Below are 25,227 nucleotides of genomic sequence, written 5' to 3' on the forward strand. Positions count from 1 at the left end.
CCCGGTCCATCCCATCACCCCCTCTCTTAAATGAATAAATAAATATTAAAAAAAGAAAATTTAAATATCAGAATGATGACGATTCCAGAAGAAGAGAGGGAGAAGGAGGCAGAGTATATTTAAAGAAGTATTAGCTACAAACTTCCCCAGCCAGGGAAAGAATTGGATGTACAAGTCCACGAAGCTAATAGGACACCCTCAATGCAAAAAGACCTTCTCCAAGATACCATTTTATAATAAAATGGTAAAAAATTAATGATAACGAATCTTAAGGCAGCTGGCAGGGAAAAAGGGACCCCCCCCCACCATTAGACTGTTACCTGATTTCCCAGAAGAAACTCTACAGGCCAGGAGAGAATGAAGTGGCATGTTTAAAGTATTGAAAGATATAAATTCCAGACAATAATACTTTTTCTGGCAAAATTCTCCTGCACATATGAGGGAGAATTAAAGTCTTTCTCAGACAAAAGCTAAGAAAGTTCACCACCACTAGATCTGCACACAAGAAATGCTGGAAATTTTTCAAGTTGAAGTGAAAAGATGTTAATCAGTGACTTGAAACATAGGAAAGTGCACAATGCATTACAATCTACAGTCAGACTTAGAAGAATGTAACTTTGTATTAGGATAGTGTATTAACCACTCAACTATGATAAAATAAAGGAAATTGTCAACTTTTGATGTTTATGGGCTCTGCTCCTGGGAGCCCAAGGAAGCTATATTTCAGCATTTACCAAGGTCACAATGACTCAATAAAACCTTGAAGTACGGGCTCTTTTTCTGTCCTGAGCACATATTATACCCTATGTTTCACTTAAACATGAAAAAGAGCATTCCAAACATAAAGAGAAGAAAAAGAGGGGGAGGAACCTCCACAAGATTAGTTTTAGTCTTGCGAATACTAGCGGCTTAAGATAAAGTCTGCAACTTTCTGAAATGTCCTTTGTCTAAGGATTTGTAACTTCCTATATAAAAAGATGCGTATAACCCTTCCTCAAATCTTCCTTCCCTGGAGTACTGTTTTGTGAGGATTATGTGTCCTAGGTAGCTGTCCTAACTTCAGGTTGAATAAAACTTTTTTTTAGAAATTCTAAAACATTTAATTTGTGTCATTTCTTAGCATAGTTGGTGGGATATAAAAGCAAGTCCCTGAGAACACCTCAGGGTCACCTGGAGCTTAGCACTCAGTACCAGCTCCTCTGACTTTTCAGCACCTCACGATGTATCTGGTAGTTCTGCTATCTGGACCTCCGCCATCTGAGCTGATGGTCCTGACTTTTACTGGAGCAGTGAGGTTCCTGCTAATGTTCTCTAGGTGGAAATAGCCTAGAGGTTTGGAATTGATGAGTTGGTTGTTTTAATTTGGCATTACACTAATTGATGTTATTAATATAATAAGGCTTGAGTCAAATGTTGGGCTAGAAATATGAGAGATTAAATCACCCAGCTGCAAGAAAAGTGACACTTTCTCCTTCCAGCTGAACTGCACTTTCAGGTTACTAAAAGCTAGAGGATGTATCTGAGGGTATTCCTGAGACACATAGTGGTCTCATAAGAATTTTCCATCTCATGAGGTAATGAACGATTGGCTCATCTGAGGATGCACACATAAAGATGGATCTTCCAGTGCTCCGAGCCCCCTGGATGGCCTTAGACCTCACTGGGAGAAACTGAAGCACATAAGAGAGTGTACCACGGCCATTATTTGGAAGTGACACTCACAAACAACACCCTCTTGATCCACTAGATACCATCCATAAATTTTATTCAAACTTATAACTGAAATGAAAAACAAATAGGAGACCCCATTTTAAAACCTGAACAGGTCCAGGGAAACTAACAATCACCCCTAGCAAACTAGCAGACTTTCTGTACAATACATACGGAGTTTATACTGGCAAGTGCTTACTTAAGTGAGAAAATTAAGTATAACTCGAATCTCAGATGGACCAAATGGGGTTCTTTTGACATGCCTGAATTAGTTTTCTTGCACACACAATTAGAGGAAGTTGGCTATAAGTCTAAGCAACCAGAAACTAGGAATCTATTTAGTTCAGTCAATGGAGCTCCCAACTTTTGAGAAAAACCAGTTTTCATAGAAGCACTCTGGGCTTCATTTGGCTTATTTGTTGCTATAGCCTTTGGTATCTTTGCACGAAACTGGCCATGTTCTAATTGGAAAATAGAAAATAACTAATGGATCCATAAATTATGATGGTATCTTGCAATTAGGTTTAATGAAAGAGAGATTTTGGAAATTGGGTCACAAATATTAGTGAAACAAGGCTTCTATATTTATTTTTATTGGGTATTTACTTAGGAAAACTAAATATTAGTCCAGATAGCAGAACTATCAGATACATCGTGAAGTGCTGAAAAGTCAGAGTGAAAGATATAAGTGAAAGATTTAGCTTATATCTTGTTTGTGTTTATGCATCCATAATGTGAACTATTTTCTTCAGCTCCAGATACCATTGCTAAAATTAATTTGTGAAGGAGCTCTACTTAATTGGTTTAAAGACAAGCACTTGCAAAAAATTGGGCATTCTAAAACTCAGAAAGATAAGAACTAACCCAACTGTTTTTCAAGTTCATGTGCTCTGGGATAATCTTTGATAAACTGAAATTCAAGGTTATTGGTCTAATTAAACTAGCCATCTCTTTAGAGTTATCAACATTAAATATAAAACTTTTATTTTACCAAGGTTTACTAAAAGTCAAATAATCTCGTGTTATTTCTGTTGCAATTTATCAACAACAATGACTTAAAATAATGGTTGATTTTGTCTATCTCATGCAGTATTCACAAGTAATTGTTAAGAGCAAATAGTTTGAATTAAAAAAAAAAGGATTATAAGTAAACCTTTAAATAGCTTCCAAAATCTTTGGTAACCTGGATCTTTGAAGTTTTCCTAAGTGTAATAAATTGGGTTAAATTCATTGGATATCTAAGTCTTTCCAAATAAGATAAAGTATTGAAACATTAATTACTAAACATGTTTGTCTGCTTTTGCATTATTACAGAGTAACTAAAGATAAATTTGGTTCTTTTTTTTATTTAATGATTTTATTTATGTATTCATGAGAGATACAGAGAGAGAGGCAGAGACACAGGCAGAGGGAGAAGGAGGCTCCATGCAGGGAGCCCAACAGGGGATTTGACATCAACAGGGAGACCAGGGAACACATCCTGGGCTGAAGGCAGCTCTAAACTGCTAAGCCACTGGGGCTGCCTGATACATTTGGTTCTGCTAGCAAACATGTTTCATGCTTTATTGAAAGTTGTACTATGAAAAAAACACATGTTTCTAGAGATATATTCATAAATTTGCCCATCTAAAGAAGTCTGGTATAATAGATAGTTCACAGTTGTTACTAGTTAGTTTTCTTTGGAGATTAAGTTTTTGAATTATTAAAATTTTGATAAATGTGATTGAGAATACTGGAAATGATAATAAAAGCAAATTTGTATAGGAAAGTAGATATGTGAGAAAGGTACAGGGAATGAGAATAGATTGTTGTTGATTTAAAAAATAATTTTGTTTGGAAATGAGACATTGTTTAGAGAGGGAAAATTTAGTACAAAAATCTAAATGAAAAGGAAAAGTGGTAAAAGATTTGTGAAAGAGAATTTTTGGGAAATAATTTTATGCATGGTCATAAAGACTAAGCTAAGCTAAGTCTTAGCTAAGACAGCTAAGACTGGGATAAATAAATTTTAAAAGTACACAAATATAAGATTGGAAATTGCTTTTTCTCTTTGTTAAAAAAAGACAAGTTTCTTGGATTGTTGGCCTACCCTTAATAAGAAATTATAAACAAAGTTTTTTTCTTTATTTGTCCAGAAAAACAAGGCTTCTATATTTATTTTTATTGGGTATTTACTTAGGAAAACTAAATCTTCTCAAAATTAAAGGAGATAAGTTTTGCTAAGAACTAGATAACCTTCTGTATAATTTCTTATGGCCATGTTGGTTAAATGGATAACGAAGCTCTAAGTTTTGTAATGATCTGGTAACCCTATTTAGGCATGTGCTTTAGAACTGTCTGAAGTTCTTAAAAACTTCCCAAATATTCAAATTTAAATGAAGTCTTTTTGACTAATTAGGCTTATTTATTTAGTATGTTAAACTGCATGAGAAGTGTTGTCAGGTAAGGGATGATAAACGTTCTTAGGTTATATTGTATGAGTGAATGCTGTAACTGTTCTAGAAATCATGTAAAATTTCCAAGGTCTTAATGTGTTCTGGTATAGTGTCATCAGTTGAAATTCTAATCATTAAAATGTGTGTCACAAAAATACCCAAATGGCCTTGCATGTAATGACTTCTCATCAGATTTTTAGGCATGGCCATTTCTGAGTTTTTGCCATTTACAGTTATTATTCTGAGGCTCTTGCAAATGTATTTCAACTTCAAAGATATTCATGAAAAGACCTTTTAATGAATACAGACTTCTGATACCTTTTAGTTTATAAAACTAAACTAGGTAAGACCTTCCAGAACTAATGGAAACCCTGCATTCAAACAGAACAAGAATTAATAACACAGGACTGAGTGAATTTGAAAAAGATGATTAGAGTTTTAATGACTCTTGTTTTAAACATTGCTGTTTCATTCATGTTTGATCTTCCATATTTAATGAAATGTTTTTTCTTAAGCTATCTACGACTTATAGAAATTTGATAAAATATTCCTTTGTAAACAAATTGAAGCATTTATCTTTCTCCCTAACTTTTCCCTCAGGAATTTCAAAGCTTTCAGTGAGTATGTTCATGGCAATTAGTTATTCGCATAAGTTCAGTAAGAATCTCTTCTCCTTGTAACAGGACACAATTGGAAATACTGGTTATATTTACCAAGGCTTTGACTGGAATGTCATATTTGAGAGAGACATGCATAGACTTGGACACGACCAGACAGTTTTAAGGAATGAAGACTGACTTTATGGAATCAGTAGAGCCTGTTGGAAATGTTTGTCCTCATAACTTGCCTACAGAGCTCCCAGCAGCCTCACCAGGTGGGTTAGAGAATGTTGTTACTTCCTGACAGATGCAAGAACTTTAGGATATTTTCGGGACCTTAGGAAGAGAGGAGTTCACCCAAATTTACAAGAATTACAGGCAAGTCTGATGACAAGGTTTGGCTTCTGATTTTCAGAGGCTATTACACATTAAATATAAAAATCCTTATAACAAGTTCCAGCAAAGCAATTTTAAAAGAACCTATATGGTCAATTGCTGCCCCTGCTGTGCTTATGTAAATAATTATGCTAAGTTTGTTTAAGCTGGTTTTGTTTTATAAGTTAGTCTTGATTTGGCTATCCTTGACAGAAATGAGGGTGATTTTAGAGAAATACTGGGTTCCAATAATACACCTTTGTAGATATTGGATTCTGGTTCTGATTGTCTTTGAATGTTTGTTGTTTGCCTATAAAACTGGACTGAACCTTGAATTCTGGCTTCCTCCAAACTAAGACTTCCAATTCTCTTGAGAACTAAACTGAGAACCAAAACTGCCCTTTTCCCCAAAGCTCTGCAGACTGAAGCTAGACATTTGAGGTAAACTTCAGAGAAATTCCCACAATAGTTTATGTATAGACAGTCCTCATGCCTGTAGCCTTATGGGCCACTCAAAAGGATCAACAGAGACATTTGAATGACAAACTAGAAATATCCATCAGATTTCCACTGCCTGCTCCCACTCTATCTGAGGGTGCTTCAAACCTGACATCTATAAATCTTCTCATTGGCTGCTGTTGGGACTCGGACACTTGATTTACCATTGGCTCCAACCATTAACCTGTGTTTTCTTTTGTTTCTGTGGAGATGATTTTATTAATTACCTGATTGCTTACATAACATTGGCCTAACTTTGAGAACAACCTCCTAAAATGGGATAACTGTTTAACTGAACTAGACTAAGACTGGTTTGTAAGATATGAAACAAACCTCTTACCTAAGGTTCAGAACAGAACACTCAAACTCTAAAACTTCACCCTATTTCAGCAGGAAGTAGCCTGAGAGGTCATCATCCCAATTCCTCAAGACTGAGAAATGATCATAACTCAAGGGGAAATTGAAACTGTGCCCACAGGATTAATGAGGGTGAAACTAGTAGAAAGCTTAAAGTTTGTTTTTCAATGAACTGTTTCTCCCCAATCAGCTATTGTGTCTTTTCAGATTCCACTAACAAACACTAGCTGTCTCTGCAGAAGCCTGGACTTAACCTCAACCGATATGGTTCCAACCAATAAACAAGCAAGGCCCTGCCCTCCTTACCCAAGATAACGAATCCAAGACTCCATCTAATTTATGCCAGCTGCCAGAGCATACTTATAGCCCCTTCTTGTCCCAAGATAATCTCCTGACATCAGGGGCTAAATTTTGTCTCATTCTGATGTTAATTCTCCATCCCAGATTGAACATGGGATATATGCTCCATCTTTCCTCATGTGTGGTCATGTTTCCAGGACTTTTTGTTAGGATGTATATAAAAGATTCTTTGGATTTTTCTTCTAAATCTATTCCAACACCGACTTGCTTCCTTTAAACTGTACTTATTGAAATTCTTTTAGTGTCCATGTATCTTTGTTATAAATGTTACAGCAAACATAAATCTAGACCCAAGCATACTACCCGCTGTGGTTGCCTGTCAATTGGACTTAATAGAGAGCATGCATCATTTTTAAGCTTCCCAGCATCTATTAACAAGAAGTTCCCCTCCAATGAGGAACCCCTAGATTAAATAAATAAATAAATAAATAAATAAATAAATATTCCTAGATATGTTTATCTAGCAATGAAGGACTTGACCGATCCAAGGCAGACAAGCTAGTCACCCTGGCATCGAGGTTCATAATATTGATCCTTAATGCTTTCTGACGAAAATTTATTGATCAAACGGGGGAAATGATAAAGGAAATGTTCAGCTTTTAGTATTTGTGTTCCCTGTTCCAGGACTCCCAGAAAAGCTATACTCTAACTAATTTACCAAGGCCCAAATGACTCAGCAAAACCTCTAATTATGAGCTCTATTTCTGTACATCTAATTATAGGCTCACACTGTACATATGTGTCATTTAAAAACTAACCAAAAAGAAGTATTTTAAACATACAGATTAAAAAAGAAAAAGAAAAAAAGCCTCCCTGGTTCCATAAGATAAAATCATATAGCCCTACATATACTAACAGCTTAAGATAAAGTCTACAACTTTCTAAAATATCCTTTGTCTAATGATTTATAACTTTTGGTATAAAAGGAGTGTATATAATCCTTCTGCAAATGTTTCTTTTCTGGAGCACTCTCTTCTTTGTGAAGATTATGTATTCCAGGAAACTGTCCTAACTTGGACTCAAACAAAACACTCTTTCTTTTAGAAATTCCAAAATGTTAGTTCAATTTGCATTGATAATTATGGTATAATGGTTAAAGTAAAATAATAGTAAAAAAAAAAAACAAACTATAGCCACTGTACATTGTTAATGAATTCACAACATAAAAGGAAGTATATTGTGGCATCAATAATATGAAAAGGAGGAGTACATGGCTGAAGCCTTTATAGAAGATCAAAGATAAATTGCTATCAGGCTAACATGGACTGTCTTATTTAGAAGATGTTTTATATTAACCCTATGGTGACCACAAAACAAAAACCTAGAGTAGATCCACAAAAGATAAAGAAGGAAACAGAATATACTACAAGAGAAAATAACCGATCTACAAAAATAGGCAGACACAGAGGGAACAAGAAACATCAGAAATAGAATACAACCAGAAAGAAATTAAAAAGATGGCATTAGTAAATCCTTACATATCAAATAATTACTCTAAATCTAAATGGATTGAAATTACCAATCAAGAGGCACAGAGGGGCTGGATGTATAAAAATATGACCCAACTATGTGCTCTGTAAGATACCCACTCTGGAATTAAGGACAGACATAGACTCAAAGTGAAGGGATGGAAAAAATCTATTCTATGCAAATGGAGATTAAAAAAAAAATCTTTCTCTATTCCAACTGTATGCCCCGGTCCCCAACCACTAACCTTTTTTTTTTTTTTTTTGCAGATTATATTATATTTCCCTCTCTGACTTTATTATATAGGAGAGCAGGAAGGGAAAAGTAATATATTCTGTAAAAAAGCATTTGGAAACAGCAAGTAATGATCAGTGAATATTAAGCAATAATGAGTCAGTGACTTAGTGACAGATTATGCTGAAAAGTATATTAGAACTAGATTATTATAACACCAACAATAGCAACAGCTAACATTTACTGAACACTTATTATGTGCCAGGCATGCTTCTAAATGGTTTTTAGACATTATATACCATAGTTGTTAAGACAACCCTTTTAGGTAGATATAATTTATAGCTTATTGCTTCTGATGTACCCTGGCCTCAGAGACAGACCCTTGGACTGGGAGTTTTCATAAGATTCCTCAAGCCTCGAGGTGTCTGGCTCGCTCAGTTGGAGGAGCACGTGACTCTTGATCTCGGGGGTTATGAGTTTGAGCCCCAGTTGGGTGGGTTGGGTTTTAATACTAAAAAAAAGATTTTATTTACTTATTCATGAGAGACACACACAGAGAGAGAGGCAGAGACATAGGCAGAGGGAGAAGCAGGCTCCACGCAGGGAGCCTGGTGTGGGACTCGATCCCGGGACTCCGGATCACGCCCTAATCAAAGGCAGATGCTCAACTGCTGAGCCACCCAGGCGTCCCTAAAAATAAAATCTTAAAAAATATATATCTCAAGCCGAAACTGTCTCTCCTGAATCCAATTGATCCCCAAAGAAACTCATGCATCACTGCAATGCCAAATGGTTCCAATGTTGGCCAACTTTTTAAAAAAATTCTTTCTTCCTGCTCAGATAAGCTTACAGAAGGATCAGCACATCCATTAGCTTGGTAATGTCTAACCAGGGAATCTGTAATGTCATCAGTATCTTTACAGTTATTTCCAATCTCTATAAGTTAATTCTCCAGGAATTTTTCTGCTTATCATGGCTTAAGGGGTATGACCACCGGTGGCAGTGGAAGGTTGGTGATTGGGTTGTTGGAGGAAGCTTCTCCCCACAAGCACTACTCTCCTAGGAATTGGTTGTCTTCTCTCTTTAGTGTCTTGTTCCTTCTCAGACCCCCAAGTAAGCAAGTCCAGAATTTGATGTGATAGTTAACAGCATGGAGATAAGTTTTGCCCCTTTCAATAAGGTTCCTTCAATAAACTGTTGGTAAATCTCTTTAGAAAAAGGAATCCTCAATCCCACTTGTTTTTGCTTAAGGACTTGGTCACCTATTTATAGCAAAATGAAGTCTCATTCAACATATTGATATCCTAACATTTATCACAATTATAGTCTCCACTTGCGTGTCTGTCTGACTTATGGTTTTCTGTTCCATGCAACAGTAATTAAATGAGAGAAAAATCACGTTTATATTTGTTCACTATTTTATTTGAAGTAGTGAGTACAGTACTTGATGAATAATAAATATCTATTCAAAAAGAAGCTCAAATGTCTAGTTCAATAATGCCATTAAAAAACAATATTAAAGGAAATTTAGTTGTAATTTAGTCATAGATATTAAAAATTTGTGAGTATTGAGATAGACAGGAATGTAGAGGTCCCAAATATACAATTAAAAATCATTAAATATAAATAAAGCCATAGAGAAATTCATGACACAGTGTAGATAGAGAATATAAGAGTTTGTTTCTGTATGAAAAGATTATAGATGCAATTAATTTTTTTTTCTTTTTGAATTTTCTATACATGTGAAGACTTAATTGGTTTTTATTTTTTTATTCTTATTTTTTAAGTTTGGTAATTTGTTTATTAGTAAGGAATAGGGATAGAAATATCTCAAAAGATAAAAGGAACCCCATTCTAGTTCACATTCACTTTTCTTCTGTATTTAACAAATACTTATCAAACTTTTGGGAGGCCTTACACTGAACTAGGCACTGTGACCATAATAACTCTGATGACAGTACACAGACTCTTCTCAGGAGCTTAGGAATGAATGAGAGGCACAGAGCAATAAAAGGAATGCTATCCTGCCATATGGATAGCTAGTGTGCTGGAGAATATCTAGGAGTGAGGATTTATCCAGGTTTGGGAAATGGGGAAATTTCTGGAAGATAAAATGCTTAATTTAGGGAGAAAGGTGCTGGCCAACATGAGATCAAAAGTGTCTTCCATTTTCTTTTTTTTCTGACGAAAATACATTTTGAGTTTGCTGAAACCTTAAGACTGTTGGTAGAGAGGAGTAGAGGGGGAGGGTTTTGAGTAAATCACAATATGCTTTTGGGAAACTGACTTATACATTATGTTTCTAAGATGTGATGCTTAGAATTCCTTTGGAGCCATGACTTTTTATTTTCTACACTTCTGTCTCTCAGACACAGAGTGGTTTATTCTTCCCCTTCTTTAATTGGTTTTTAAAATGAACATTTACTATGTTAAAAGAAAAAAAATATAACAGGGGAAATAGACTTTCTTGAATTGAATTTTTAGCTGTTTGAAAAGATTTGCAGTGTTATTTATCATTGTTTACTCGAACTTCATTTTTGCTAAATTGATATGAAAATATTTGGTTACAAAAGTAAATTTATCAGCTGACAAGAGATTTTTGCTTCAGGTGCTCTAATTTGATTGGTTTAATTAGTACAAATTTATTGCTAATAGCCATGTAAAGCAGAGGAATTAACTATAAATACTAGCTGTGGCATCTTCTCTAAGCTCCCTGAGCAGAGTTAGAATTTCCTTCTGTGGGCAATCTTTACTTTACTCTTCCATTATAGCACTTAAAACATTAAAATCCTTGTTTGATTTTTTTGTACAATATCTGGTCAGTACAAAGCCAAAAGCAAGACCACTGATTTCCAACAGCCTGAGTTTGAATTCCAGCTTTGCTATTGATAAGTTGCACGACCTTGAGCAAGTTAATTAACTACTCTCACTTTCCTTATATGTAAACTGAGGGGTAAAAACATATTTAACTCATAGATTTTTTTTTTTGAGAAAAGAAAATGAGATAATTTAAAATGCCTAGTATTATGCCTAGAAGGTTTATAATTATAACTATACAAGTTACTATTATAATTTATTATGGATTCTGTCCATATTATGGATTCAAGACCTTTGTTGCTCTTATTTTCTATGCCACCATAGAATTTGTATTCCTATTTTTCCCATAAATTATCTTCCCACTGGAATTAATTAATGAATTATTATTTAGCATATAAATATTTCCAACAGTATTAATTAACATATAAATATTCCCAACAGTATTTGTTGAAGGCCTTTTATAAACTCCCTCTGAGGGATTTGCTACCCCAGAACAAGAGGAAGTGAAATTCCATTTTGCTTTATGTAGTTTTGAAGTACCTGCAATGCCAACCCAAGATATTCTCTTGGCCGGCTTCCCTACTCCCTCTTTCCTTGAGACAAAGGGTCTTGCATCCATGAATTGAGAATGCCACTCATGTCATTTTATACTGGCTTCAGGTAATCTATGTGTGTAATTCCTGTGGTATAAATTTCCCCATCCCACTAAAAATAAGCAATTAGAGAAATAATGAACATATCATTGTTGCTGTGTTCTCAGTTGCCAACATTAATAAAATGGTGCAGAAATGATGGGGTTTTCCATATTTCCTTTTGTGCCAGGAATGATCGAAAAGTGCCTGTTTTGTGAAGGTACCATTTGAGTAGTGGACACAGTTTGTGCCAGATTCTCTTCACCAGCTGGTGCACCCATCCCACAGTTGTTGTGAATATTATTGACTTATGTATGCATGGCTAGTGATTCAGCTCCTCTCTTTTCCATACAACTGCCCCTGAGCTGGGATGATATGCACCTTCCAACACGCAGGAATCAATGATACTGCCATAAAAAGGCAAGTTCCCTTGTTTCAAAGTGATATTCATTTTGACATACAGCCTATGACCTAGAATATATCAGAATGAAACTAGTCTCCAGTAGAGAACAAATTCTTGCTTATCCTTCCTCCATCCTGTTTTCCTTACTTTCCTTCTGAGAGCATTCCCCAATAAACCACCTGAATCAGAATTCCCCTCCGAGGTTCCCCTTCTGGGAAACTTAAGAGACTTGTTTCCTCCCTCTAGGTTAACATTAACCATTGGATGGATTTTTTTTTAAGCTATAGTCTCATTGAGTATTAGAACTCATTCTAAAATTTAAAAGAGAGAAAAAAAGAGAAATTTGATAATTTAAAAAATTCTCTTTGAGACCATGAAATTCAGATTTAAGCAGCTTTATACAGTATCTGATTTATTAATATTATACATTTGAATTATCAATTATCGTTACATTTGAATTTCAAATTACATTTGAAAATGAAAACAAGCTGCTTTAGAGTTCCTATCTCAGTTGCCTTTTTTGCAAAACAATTTGAGAATTAGGAACCCAAGTTATGTCAGATTGCATCACTGTACAAAACAAATTTGTAATAAGAACAGGATTCATGCTTTTATAAATAAACACAGATATTGTAACTACTTGTCATAATCAGACATGGAGTAGAGAAAAAAAAATTGCCAGCCCGAATGGTTTCCTTCTGATTTGAGAAGCAGCATAATAAAATAATTAAAAGAACTAAATAATCAAAGAAATTGGAATCCAATTCTAGTTCCGACTTAAATAGCACACAAAACCAGGCATTGCAATGTAGAAATCTTGGGGTTTGGAGCTGATGGCCAAGAAAGAATTCTAGAGATATCTTTGGTGTAAATGGTGGTTTTATTAAATCATGAGGACATGACCTGTGGACAGAAAGAGGTGCACTGGGGTTGAGATGGGTCACTGGTTATATATTTTCATGTTGGGAGAGGGTTAGGGATAGTGTAAGTCTCTGAGAAATTTTGGAAGTAAGGTTTCTAGGATCTTGGGGGGCTAGCTAGTTAGGGAAAAATCATTTATTACTGTCTAAGAAAACCTTAGTCATGAGATCTTTCAGGTGTATATCAGTGGGCTGTATCCTTGGAGGACAGATTGCTAAAATGTATTTTGAGGATTAGAGATAAAGGAAATTCCAAAGGAATTTTTATATGTTAAATTAGATTTACAGGACCCTGGGGAGGTCAGGATATTGTTAAACTAAGATTGCCTTTGCCTTTAGCAAAGTGTCAACATTGAGGCAGCTGAGCTATAGAGGAAGATTACCAGTTTCAAGGACTTGTCAGTGGGCTGTAGGCAGTAAGGAGATTTAATTCTATTTTTCTCTTGCCTTTATTTCCCACATCAATGTTGCTAAAAATGTCTGTTTCTAATTTTCTGATTGCCAAAAGATGGCCTATTTCCCAATTTGATCTTAAGGCTAAAATAAGAAAATAAGAAAAATAAGATAGTGCCTGATAAAAAGTAGTTTTTCAATGGTTTGCTCCCCTTTTGAGGACTCTGGTCAAGCATTTACTGTCCATTATTAACTACCTCATTTATTCAGATAAAAAATAATAAATTCTGACTGTATGCTTTTTCTTGTTCTCTACTTTGTCCTCTTCTCTTTCCTCCTTTTTCTCTTCCTTGTCTGTTCCATCTTTTTGTCTTCCTTTTTCTCATTTGTAGCCAGGAATGTCCTGGATGATAGCATAGAGAAGATTAAGAAAAATAGATTTCATTTGTTTTGCAAAATAAGCCAACAGAAGTATTCATGTTTCCTTTGTGACTTGCAAAAAATTTGTGCTTATGCTGGCAAAGAGATAGAAGGGAATAAATTCAGAAACTAGTTAGTATTCTTTTTTTTTAATTTAAAAGGTTAAGGGCTTAAGGATATTCCAATATCCTTAATATTGCTTAATAAAACAATATACTTAATAAAATTACCTGCTCTCTATGATTAGAAATCAGCCCATTGATGAGGCATGTTAAATTAAACATTAATAGGAAATATTAGTAGGAAACATTTAATAAGATATGGGTAATGGAACAAAAGTATCTTTTCTTGTTCCAGGTTATGAATTATTTAACAGGCAGTCTGTAGTTTTTAGTAAGAGATGAGTGTTAATAAGAGTTATTCTACAGGTGTGATATTTATATCCAGAAACAATTAAGCAATTTTAGTGTGTTGATAACCATCTGTGTGGTTATCATTTAAAGATTTTGCTTATTTTTTTGAAGGAGACCGAGAGTACAAGCAGGAGACGGGGCAGAGGGAAAGGGGGAAGTAGACTGCCCGCTGAACAGGGAGCCCAATGGGGCTTGATCCCAGGACTCTAGAATCTTAACCTGAACTGAAGGCAGACACTTAACCGACTGAGCCATCTAGGCACCCCCAAATATTTTGTCTCCAAAATATTTCACATTGAAAATATAATTGTTCATGTATTTCATTTGATTGAACTAAAGGAAACATTCTCTTTTATGTGTGCTTAAAGCAAGCATCAGGAAACATTTTGGTGTAGGTTTTCCTGACCAGCTTTGTGTTTTATTATAGTAAGATTTTACAAAGCCCATCAGTTTAGTGAACAGTTTTTGATGACCTTTTAACATCATGTTTACTTTCCTTCTTCCCACCAGTACTCATTTCTCTTTGTGGACTTTTGTGGTTCTGAGAAGTGGACTCCACACCTGGCTTCTGACATGGGAGGGGAGAACATGCGACTTGTGCTAAACTAATTCAGAACATGATTCAGGTCACTTTATTCCATAGTGACTGAAAAAAGCATGTGACCTAAGCTGGCCCAGTTCAAATGAACCTCAGATAGATACTTACCTGCCACTATAAAGCTTCTACTTACTTTTCCCGCCTTTGGATGCTGTGTTATCTGGTTCTGTGTCTTATTTTCAGAGTGAGAAGGAAGCTGTTGGAGGAGCTACTGGAGAAGCTGCTAGAGGGTTCAAACATAAAAATGACATAATTCAATTGATGTCTTAACAAGATCATTCTACTAATGTGGAGTTGGACTAGATGTGGACAGTTAGGAAGCTGTGGCAAATATTAAGGACAAGGATAGGAAGATAGACAAAAAATGGTTGCTGCGCAATAGTGAGGAAGTATAAGATTCTGGGTATATTGCCTCTAATAAAAATTTTGCCTCCATGACTCCATGAAAACTGCCTTTCTCAAGGGCATCAATGACTCGATTCTTATCCCTCGTCCTTAAAACATTCTTTCTTTCACATGGCTTCTAGTGAAGTGAAGTAAATTTGTTTTTGTTTTTGTTTTTGTTTTCCCAGAACTGTTAATGTATTAGTACTCCAGGGCTATCTTTAGATATTTTCCGTTTCCTATTTATACTCACTCCATGATCTCAACAAATCTAATATCTTTAAATATCTATTTTTATATGTTGAGGATTCCCAACTTTATATCTCACTCTGGAGCTCTCCTCTGAACTTCAGATTCAAATATACAACTATGTACTCAACATCCCTATATAAAAGGCATGCACAACTTATCCAACACTGAACTTCTGATCTTTCCACTGAAACATGATCATCCTGAATTTTCTCCATCTCATGAAATAGCAATACCCAAATTCTAGTTGTTCAGTTCCCAATCTCATACTCTTGATTCCAATCTCTCTCTTACTCCCACCTCAGTTCCATCAGATCTTGATAAACCTTCCATTCAAAATACACCCCTCAATTATTTAAAATTGCTAAGTCTTAAATTGAATAGAGGCCAACATACTCATTATAACTTGGCAATTTTAATTGAGCATCAAATACCCTTGGACCCCATGGCTCCATGACTATCATTCTGGGAAGTCTGAGGCGGCAGAAAGAACACCCAGTCCCATGCCTGTGCTGTTATATTTGCTAAAATCCACTGGTAAAATTTCTTTTTGTTCCTTGATTTGACACATAAGCACCAGTTTCTCAAAACCAGTACAAATACTCACCAACTTACCTGGTTGTCTGCCATCAGACCTGTACCCTGCCTGGAGGGGTGAGAAGTTGTATCCCATTACTCCTCCTTGAGTTAAATATGTTCTCATTCCTTGAAATTTTGCCTAAGAAAGCTGAGAGGTGACATTAAATCTCATTTAAATTCATTCCATGTTATTGTGTAAAAATCCATTCACTGAGGAGATAAATACCTTGCTTTTAGTTCCATGTTTAAACTACAGCTTGATTTTTAATAGGATTGTGAGATAACCTTCAGGAAAAACCAATACATGGAGAACAGAATTGAGAGGACTGCAGAAAAATGAATCTCATGATTTAAAGACATTGGAAACCTTTGACTTCAGCAGTGTGCCCACTTTTGGTTTTCTTAGTCATACAATTAAGAAAAACCTATATTGTTTATGTCATTTTGGATTGCGTTTTCTTATTTCTGCAACAAGAGAGTACTAACACATCTATATGCTAATTAGTGATATACATAATAGTAGATATGTTGAAACTCTATACTCTGATGAATAAGAATCAAGATTCATAGACTATCAGCTACATATTTTGGATTTAGCACATATGCATTAAATGCAAGTTATGTTCCATATGCTGGTGATATTGGTGCCATAAAGAGGAAAATACCACATCCTTCCTTTCACAAACGGGGAAAAGAGCCTTAAGAAGCAACTCTAGTTATTCTTACGGTGTTATCTTCTAGGGATTTACAAATAGATACATTATCCTACTAAGGGAAAGGAATGGAGTTGGGAATTGAGTTTATAGCCAATTTATAAAAGGTCATAACATTTCAAGTAAATTATTTAATTTATAGGAAAGAGCATCTGTTGGAAGATTTTTAAGCAGAAAGGAAATACATGATGAGTATGCTCTGGGATGTATCGTTTGGTAGTAGTGTACATGGTGAATTGGTTTTGATAGGTTAACACACTCAAAATTGATAGCCCAGTGAAAGGGCTTTTGTGATATTTAAGTATGGTATCATAACCTCACAGCCTTGATATTTTTTCTTGTTTCAAGAGTTTATAATAAGTTATTATTTTTCAGAGTTTTTTTTTTTCCTTTAAGTTGTCCTTTACTGAAGGTTCCTATACAGAATCATACATTAGACAGGACGCCTGGATGGCTCAGTGGTTGAGCGTCTGCCTTCAGCTCAGGGCATGGTCCTGGGTCCTGGGATGGGGTCCTGCAATGGGATCCTGCATTAGGATCCCCTTAGGAAGCCTGCTTCTCCCTCTGCCTATGTCTCTGCCTCTATGTGTCTCTCATGAATAAATAAATAAAATCTTAAAAAATACATTAGAAAATGATGGTCCTCATGTAGTCTGAGCAGAATGATAATATCTAATATTTGTACACTTTTTTTTACTGTCATGAAATATTCAGGAATGTTATGTTGTGATATCACAACAAAACTGTGAGGTAATTGGGCAAGATTTGATACTTAGAAAAATTGCAGCTGAGTTACATAATTGCATGATGGGTGAGTTACGGGAATGGGAGCAGGAGCAGATCATCATTCTCTAGAGATTCTTAGCTTCTCATTTCTCCATTCAGGTTCATAGCAGGCAGAATGGGTCAACACTGACTTTATTCCACCAAAGGAGATTGAATTTAATTTAATTTCTCAGCTACCTCTTGATCACCTTGATTCAGTGATTAAAGAGTATATCAGTCTTTTTGCTTGCTCTTCTTTCCTCCCATTTTTCTTCATGAAATAGCAATACCCAAATTGTTATTGAGGGTCTACTATGTCCCATATGTGCTGATTAGTTGCACTGGGGAATCCTGACTTCATGGAAGGTATGGATTTCCTTCATCTTATTGTGGGATGTAGGAAACCAATTCACCATGTACACTGCTACCAAACGATACATCCCAGAGCATACTCATCATGTATTTCCTTTCTGCTTAAAAATCTTCCAACATCTGCTCTTTCCTATAAATTAAATAATTTAGTTGAAATGTTATGACCTTTCATAAATTGGCTATAAACTCAATTCCCAACTCCATTCCTTTCTTTCTTTTCCTTTCTTTTTCTTTCTTTCATAGAGAGGGTTGGCTTGATCTCATTAATCACTTTCTTCTCGACTTATTTGTTGTCCTTGCAAGCAGTAAGTAGTTCAACCTAAAATTTGTCAAGTCATTACCCTCATACTCCAAATTGCCAATAATAAAGTTGAATAAAATTTGCATCCCTGATAATAATGATGACCTACAGTAATGGAGTTCTTCATATTTAGTAAATAATATAAAATCTGCTCACAGTAAGATGAAGGAAATCCATACCTTCCATGAAAGTCAAGATTTCCCACTGCAACTGATTAGCACATATGGGACATGGTAGGTCCTCAATATAAATTCAATATAAATATTTGAATGAAAGGCTAGCTTTTGCTTGCCAGACATATACAAATGGCGCTAGATATCCAGTGGATATTTCATAACAAATATAACTTGATATATATTAATACCCTTAATTACCTTTTAATTTCAGTGTTCTTTTTTTTATTTCAGTGTTCTTGTTCCATCAAATATATTGTGGTATGTTCCTCTACACTAAATTTTTAGCTATTTTTCCTTTTACCTCCAATTTTACATGCACCAAACAATCAATATATCAACTAATCATTTAAAAATAATAAACATGGCATTAAAGAGAGAACGAACTTCAGAATCAACTAAACTTACACGATTCCTTTAAAAGTATTCCTTCCTTGTATGTATTTATTATGTGTCAAAGGGAAGTTGGCTCTTATTCCTTCCTCTTCATAGAAATAGAAGGGATGTTCCATGTTTACCAAAGAGGTGGATATGACAACTATCCTTTTATTTTCAAAAAACGTAGTGTTCTTTTGCATATAACAGGAAATACCTTAAGGATTTTTTGGCAACACATCCTTTTTTAAAATATCTGTGTCAGTCTCACAAAATATAGTCCACAACTTCCAGGTGAAGTTGATTGGTGGGGGGTGAGGGAGGTGGAGGTGGGAGGGAGGGTAACTCATTAAGGGCTTACAGTGACCTACCCTATGTAATTATATAGTCCTTCTTTATTACGTTGCAGTTTAACAAATTACAATTACATTCTAATCTTATCTTCAGGAGAGTAAATCCATGTTATCTTGCCTGGAGTTTTGGGACTTCCCATACATTTTTTTTTTTAATTTTTAAAATTTTTATTATTTTTTAAAGATTTTATTTATTCATGAGGGACACAGAGAGATAGAGTGAGAGAGAGACAGAGAGGCAGAGACACAGGCAGAGGGAGAAGCAGGCTCCATGAGGCAGGGAGGCTGAGAGACAGACTCCTGGGAAAGGCGCATAAACAGCTCGAACCACGGGCCATGGATCACACCTGGCCATTAGGCAGCACTTTTCGGATGTTCCTGTCTGATCTTCTTCTTCTTCTGCTTCTCTTCTTCTTCTTCTTCCTTCTCCTCCTCCTCCTCCATCTCCATCCTATCCTCCTCCTCTCTCTTCTTCTTTTTTTTTTTAAGATTTTATTTATTTATTCATGAAAGACACAGAAAGAGAGAGGCAGAGACATAGGCAGAGGGAGAAGCAGGCTCCATGCAGGGAGCCGGATGTGAGACTTGATCCTGGAACTTCAGGAACACACTCTGAGCCTAAGGCAGACACTCAACCACTGAGCCGCCCAGGCGTCCCACTTCCCAAACATTTCAATTCAAATTGGCAAAACTTGGTTTAACTGAGTTCACTTAGTTTGAATAAAAAATAAAACTGTTATAAATTCCTGAGATTGGTCATTTCTGACCCAATGCACTCCTAATTGCTTTCCTGCATAGAAATTACTTGAAGCATTGATTAGTAGCATACAGTCAAGGTAAAGATCTTGTGTTAAACAAATACAGAGAACTAGACATTGATATTTTCCCTCAATTAGCACTTTTTCAACCATTTCCAAATATCCATAATAGTATTTGCAAATAGTCCCCATGTATTAATAAGAATTTAATGAAATTCTGTTGAACATTTAGATGAACTTGGGCACACACACAGTTTTATAAAATGGGATCAATCTTGATTTATATGCACAAACTATCAAAAAGAGAATCGCATTTAGTTTAGCAAATTTTTAAAAAATGTGTATTTATTTATTATCCTACTTTACATGTGAACCCATAGTTCAAGATGTTAAGATATAAAAGAAAAATATTTTAAATAATAAGAATTTCCCATAGGTTGGTCTCAAGCATTCAAGATTATTTTTGCCCTTTCCATTTACCATATGTCAGTCACCTAATATTGTTCTCCTTTATCATTTTTCAAGGTTAATTTATAGTAATACTATAATCACTTGGAAAAGCTTTTCAATATCTCCCAAGCATTAGATGATTCATTATTCTCTCCTCAGAGATTACGTAATTCTCTTCCTCCTTCAGATAATTGCACAGAGCTATAGAATATATAGATTCATCTCTTGATAGAAAAAATAAAAATAAAATGGGAGTTAAACAGTAATCTGTATCTGTGGCATTCATTTACACTATACTCTTTGTTATGTTCTTTAATACTTTCTAATTCTTCTGTTTTTGACACTTCTGGTGGACTTTTACATCTTATTTTCAGAAGCTTCAGCATATTCTGGGATTTAGCACATTACTTCACCCACTTCCTAGGAATCTAATGTAGTATTATGACTTTCACAACTTTAAATATCATCTATGCAGTGACGATGGTCCTCAAATTTTTATTTCCATTTTAGACTGAGTCCTAGACTCAACTGCCACTCCATAGCTCTGCCTGTAATCTGCCTGAAACTCAAAATCTGACTCTGCCCAAACCTGTGCCTCTGTGTCATGTCATGATAATCTGTTCTCTTTCCTTTCCTTTCTTGACTTTCCTTTTTCCTCCTTTCTTTATTCTTCCCTTCTTTCCTCACTTTCTTCCTTTTTTCCTACATCTGTTTGAGGCATAACTTACCTAAATTATGGTGCACATAATTTCAAGGGTATCTAGTAATTTTAGCTTTTACATATGTTTAAAGCTCTGTAACCAGGACTCCAGAGGACTAGCTCTGTAACCAGGACTCCAGAGGACTCCCTTATGCCCTTACCCATCAACACGCTACATTTTGTCTATTTCTGGTCACCTTTTTTGTAATTACAGAACAGGTCTTTAAGATAAAGCAGTGCAAGTCAGTAGGATTGAGTCACTATGCAATTTTATGAAGTTATGAAAGGTATTCTATGCCTGATTATCATGGAACCATAAGTCTTAAATGTCACATTGTCAGAAAACATCTTCATGAGTATAGAACAAATGATCCCATAACTTTATAGAAAGGAAAGTTTTCTTTTCAAATAAATACTCTGCATGAATACGTTTTTATTCTGAACTGTCAGTTAATTTTAATAGATCAGGAAACAGCATTGTGTAGTGCTTAAGAGCATCAGGCTTTTGTCAGGCTGTATCTGGGTTGAGTCCATGCTCTGACCTTTGCTGGCTTATTATATCTGGAAAAGGCACTTACCCTCTTATCCCTATTTCCTCTTCTGCAAAATGCAGACAAAGGACTTTTGTGAGGATAAAATGCAAAAATGCATATAAAAAATTCAGCATAGCATTTGGAATGTAGTATGTTTGCTAATTAACTTTGGTAGCTCTAAGGGGGAAACCAAGAAGAAATTTAGAACTTATTAAGCATCACTAGTATCTCTTACTTCTAAATACCTTGCATGCATTATTTCACTTAAAAACAAAAGAAAAAACATCTCTATTTAAAATAATCAATATCTGATGATATTTTAAAATGCTATACGCAAAGCAAGAGTGCATTTTATAATCGTATTTCCCTACTCTAATGGTTTTGGTTTCCAGACAGTTTCCCATTGTTTTGTTTGATTTTAAGATTTTTATTTATTTATTTATGAGAAACACACAGAGAGAGGCAGAGAAATAGGCAGAGGGAGAAGCAGGCTCCCTATGGGGAGCCTGATGTGGGACTCGATCCCAGTACCCTGGGATCACAACCTAAGCCAAAGGCAGAGCCAAAGGCTGAGCTGCTCAGGTGCCTCTCATTAATCATTTTCATGTATGCATATGCATGTATGTGTGTGACTGGTAGAGGTAGTGTTCCCTTCCACTTGCTATTGAAAGAACCATAAAGCCTAAACTTTATACCCAATTACTCTTGGGCAGCCCTAGACCCCTAGGGATTTTTCTCATATACTAACAGCTCATGTCACATCCCCTAAAGTACTGCTTTTTTCCTACTCTTCTTCAGCCTCTCACAGATCTGGAGTCCTAAGGGACTCCCTATATACAGACATCTATTTTTATATTGTTGGAAGAACAACACGAAATTCCTAGAAGTGATTTAAAGATGAGTCCTAGAAGGATTGCTGGATGAAAGGGGAAATGCACATGTACCTTCAGTATTTTGAGTTGGGGAATTAAATAACTTATTTTTATTTTTTGTAAAAATGTTTCAGACAATGAATTTTCTTATCTCTGCTTTATCTATATCCCACAAATGCAGATAGATAATATTTTTATTCTCTTTTTTATAGAAATTACATAATTTATATTTATATTTCCCCCGTCACCCAAGATGTTTTTAATAGAGGGTTTTTAAATTTTCAGGTAGAAAGGCTTTTCTTAGTTTCATTACATAATGAAAAAAATATGTTTTATATTGGTTTTATAGAACTTAGAGATTTTTGTTGTTTTTGTCTAATATCCTAACTTTTTTCTTTATTTTTATTTTAGAGAGATAGTGGGGGGAGAGACAGAGGGAGAGAATCTCAAGTAGACTCCCTGTGGAGTCCGAGGCAGCAATCTCCCCACACAGAGATCATGACCTGAGCCAAAATCAAGAATCAGATGTTTAACCCACTGAGCCATCTGGGTGCTCTATATCCTTTTTTCTTTCTCCATTCTAGATCTAAATAACTTCAAAAATTTTAAAAGATTTTATTTATTTATTCATGAGAGACAGAGAGAGAGAGAGAGAGAGAGAGAGAGAGAAGCAGAGACACAGGCAGAGGGAGAAGCAAGGCTCCACACAGGGAGCCCAACATGGGACTCAATCCCGGGTCTCCAGGATCATGTCCCAGGGGAGGGCGGTGTTGAACCACTGAGCCACCCGGGCTGCCCTAGCTCTAAATAACTTCAGAAGAAATAATTTTAATTTGCCAATCTCTCCCTGCTTTCAAAGTGAAAATATCAATAAAGGTCTTTATTTCATTTACAAATGCAATTATCAGCACCAGCTATAAGTCTAAAACTTATATTTAATAAAAATAGAAGGCATAAAATATTGACCTTGTTCAATAAATGTATTGAATAGTGTATATGCAATAAAAGTTTTGAAAACCATGACTCTTTGGGTGCTGCTTATATTTTCTTTTTCTTATGTAGTTTTCTGCCGAGATAATATTGTCTTAATACTTCTGACTGTTTTTAAATTACGAAGGCATCAACATTATGCATTTTTCAACAACTGCATATTTTGTGGATCTTTGTGTGTACTTTGCTTATCTCAGCATATGACGTGTAGATTTGCTTTTGAATTTTTCAGGCACTGGGTTTATTTCTGTTTTTACTCTTCTCTAAATAATATTTAATACTACAGATAAAATTAAAGTTAGCTTTGACCTGGGAATTTCCAGCAAAAGATACAATGGTTTGACTGTCCTTTTCCATTGTCTTTGAAACCACAAGATCTAATTTAGTTGAAAATGATATAATTTGCTTTCACAAACCCAAAATATTGCCATTTTAAATGTTGATTGTATGGTCTAGTATTTATAGTCTCATATATTTTTAAAGATTTTATTTATTTATTTGAGGAAGAATGAAAGCATGAGCAGGTGGGAAGGGGCAGAGAGAGGGAGAGGAACAAGCAGGATTACTACTTAGCAGGGAGCCTTATATGGGGCTTGATCCCAGGATCCTGAGCTGAAGGCAGATACTTAAAGGAATGAGCCACCCAGATGACCCTAGAGTCTAGTATTTATTAGTTATGTATTTCCAGTCTAGTTTCTATATAGTTAGGTAATTTATCTCTTTTAAAAAGTTTATTTTTTATTTTAAAAAAATTTTTAAATTTCAATCTTAGTTAACATACAGTGTTATATTAGTTTCAGGTGTACAATATAGTAATTCAAGACTTCATACATCACTCAGTGCTCATCAGGATAAGTGCACTCCTTCAACCCCATCACCTATTTCACCTGTCTCTCCCTCTTTCCCATAACCATCAGGTTAACAGTTTTTATTTTTTTAAATTAAACTCAGTGGGTTCAGTATTATGTTTCTAGGAAATTTTTCATTTAAATAATCTTACAAGGGATGCTTGGCTGCCTCTGTGGTTGAGCATCTGCCTTCAGTTCAGTTCATGATCCCAGGGTCCTGGGATCGAGTCCCACATCCGGCTACCTGCAGAGAGCCTGCTTCTCCCTCTGCCTATGTCTCTGCCTCTCTGTGTGTCTCTCATGAATAAATAAATAATATGTTTAAAATAAATAAAGCAGGTAAAAATGTAAAAATATTTTACATATTTAATTCATTTTTGTACTTCCAATATTTTCATTATATACCTACATAGTCCATTAATTTCCACAAAAATTCACAAGTAAACTTAAAATTTAACAGACATCTTTTTACCTCATTCTCAGCTGTTTTAGCATGTAGTAGGATGGCAATCTACATAGCTGGAGTCTGTGTGGAGTAGATGCATCCCACATATGAACTTATGAAGCTTAGTGCTTCTTAAGCCTGCAAAGACAGAATGATATTTAAATAACTCATCTTTTCTCTTTTTTTCCATTACATGTTCCTGCTTGTTTTCTTTTTGACATTTATAGTGTGTAATATATAGTTTACTTGTTGGCCTATTCATCGACATAATTTATGGCACAAATATTTGTTGAAGGTCTCCTATATGTGAAACACTGCCGAGTGCTGGGAATACAGCTGTGAAGTGAACAAGAGAGGTAAGATCCTACTAGAATATGACCTTTCTGAAGATAAGGCCTGGAGCTGAGGTTGGTCAGCTTGGCAGGGAGCCTGGTATCAAAGGTTCCCAGACCTAGGGAGAAGCTGCTGCGGGGATGAGCTGGGAACCAAAATTCATGGGAGCTTGATGGAAGCCTGGTGCCATTGGAGATGCCTAGGGTTGAAGGAGCCTGCCAGGATTCTGGAGCCATAGGAGCCCCCTGGAGCTGTGGAAGCCTGCAGAATCCAGGATAGATCAGCAGACGAGGTTCATGGGGGTTGGCTGGGAATTTGGAGTCAAGGATGCTGCCTCAAGCTCTGGGATCTAGTTGGGGCCTCTGGATCCAGCAACACTGGTGTGAGCTGGAGGCAGCATTTG

General features: G+C 35.6%; 1 long non-coding RNA gene across 1 annotated transcript; it reads right to left on the reverse strand.

Moving 5' to 3' along the window:
• Positions 1–12,489: 12,489 nt before the first annotated feature.
• LOC111098278 lies at positions 12,490–24,629 on the reverse strand. Its single transcript, XR_005367811.1, has 4 exons — positions 24,519–24,629; positions 15,880–15,991; positions 14,765–14,854; positions 12,490–13,715 (listed from the first exon to the last, which is right to left on the reverse strand). It is a non-coding gene; the product is annotated as an uncharacterized LOC111098278 (long non-coding RNA).
• Between the last annotated feature and the right edge of the window lie 598 nt (positions 24,630–25,227).

This window comes from Canis lupus, chromosome 12, assembly GCF_011100685.1.
Source record: "Canis lupus familiaris isolate Mischka breed German Shepherd chromosome 12, alternate assembly UU_Cfam_GSD_1.0, whole genome shotgun sequence".
NCBI classification, from domain to species: domain Eukaryota; kingdom Metazoa; phylum Chordata; class Mammalia; order Carnivora; family Canidae; genus Canis; species Canis lupus.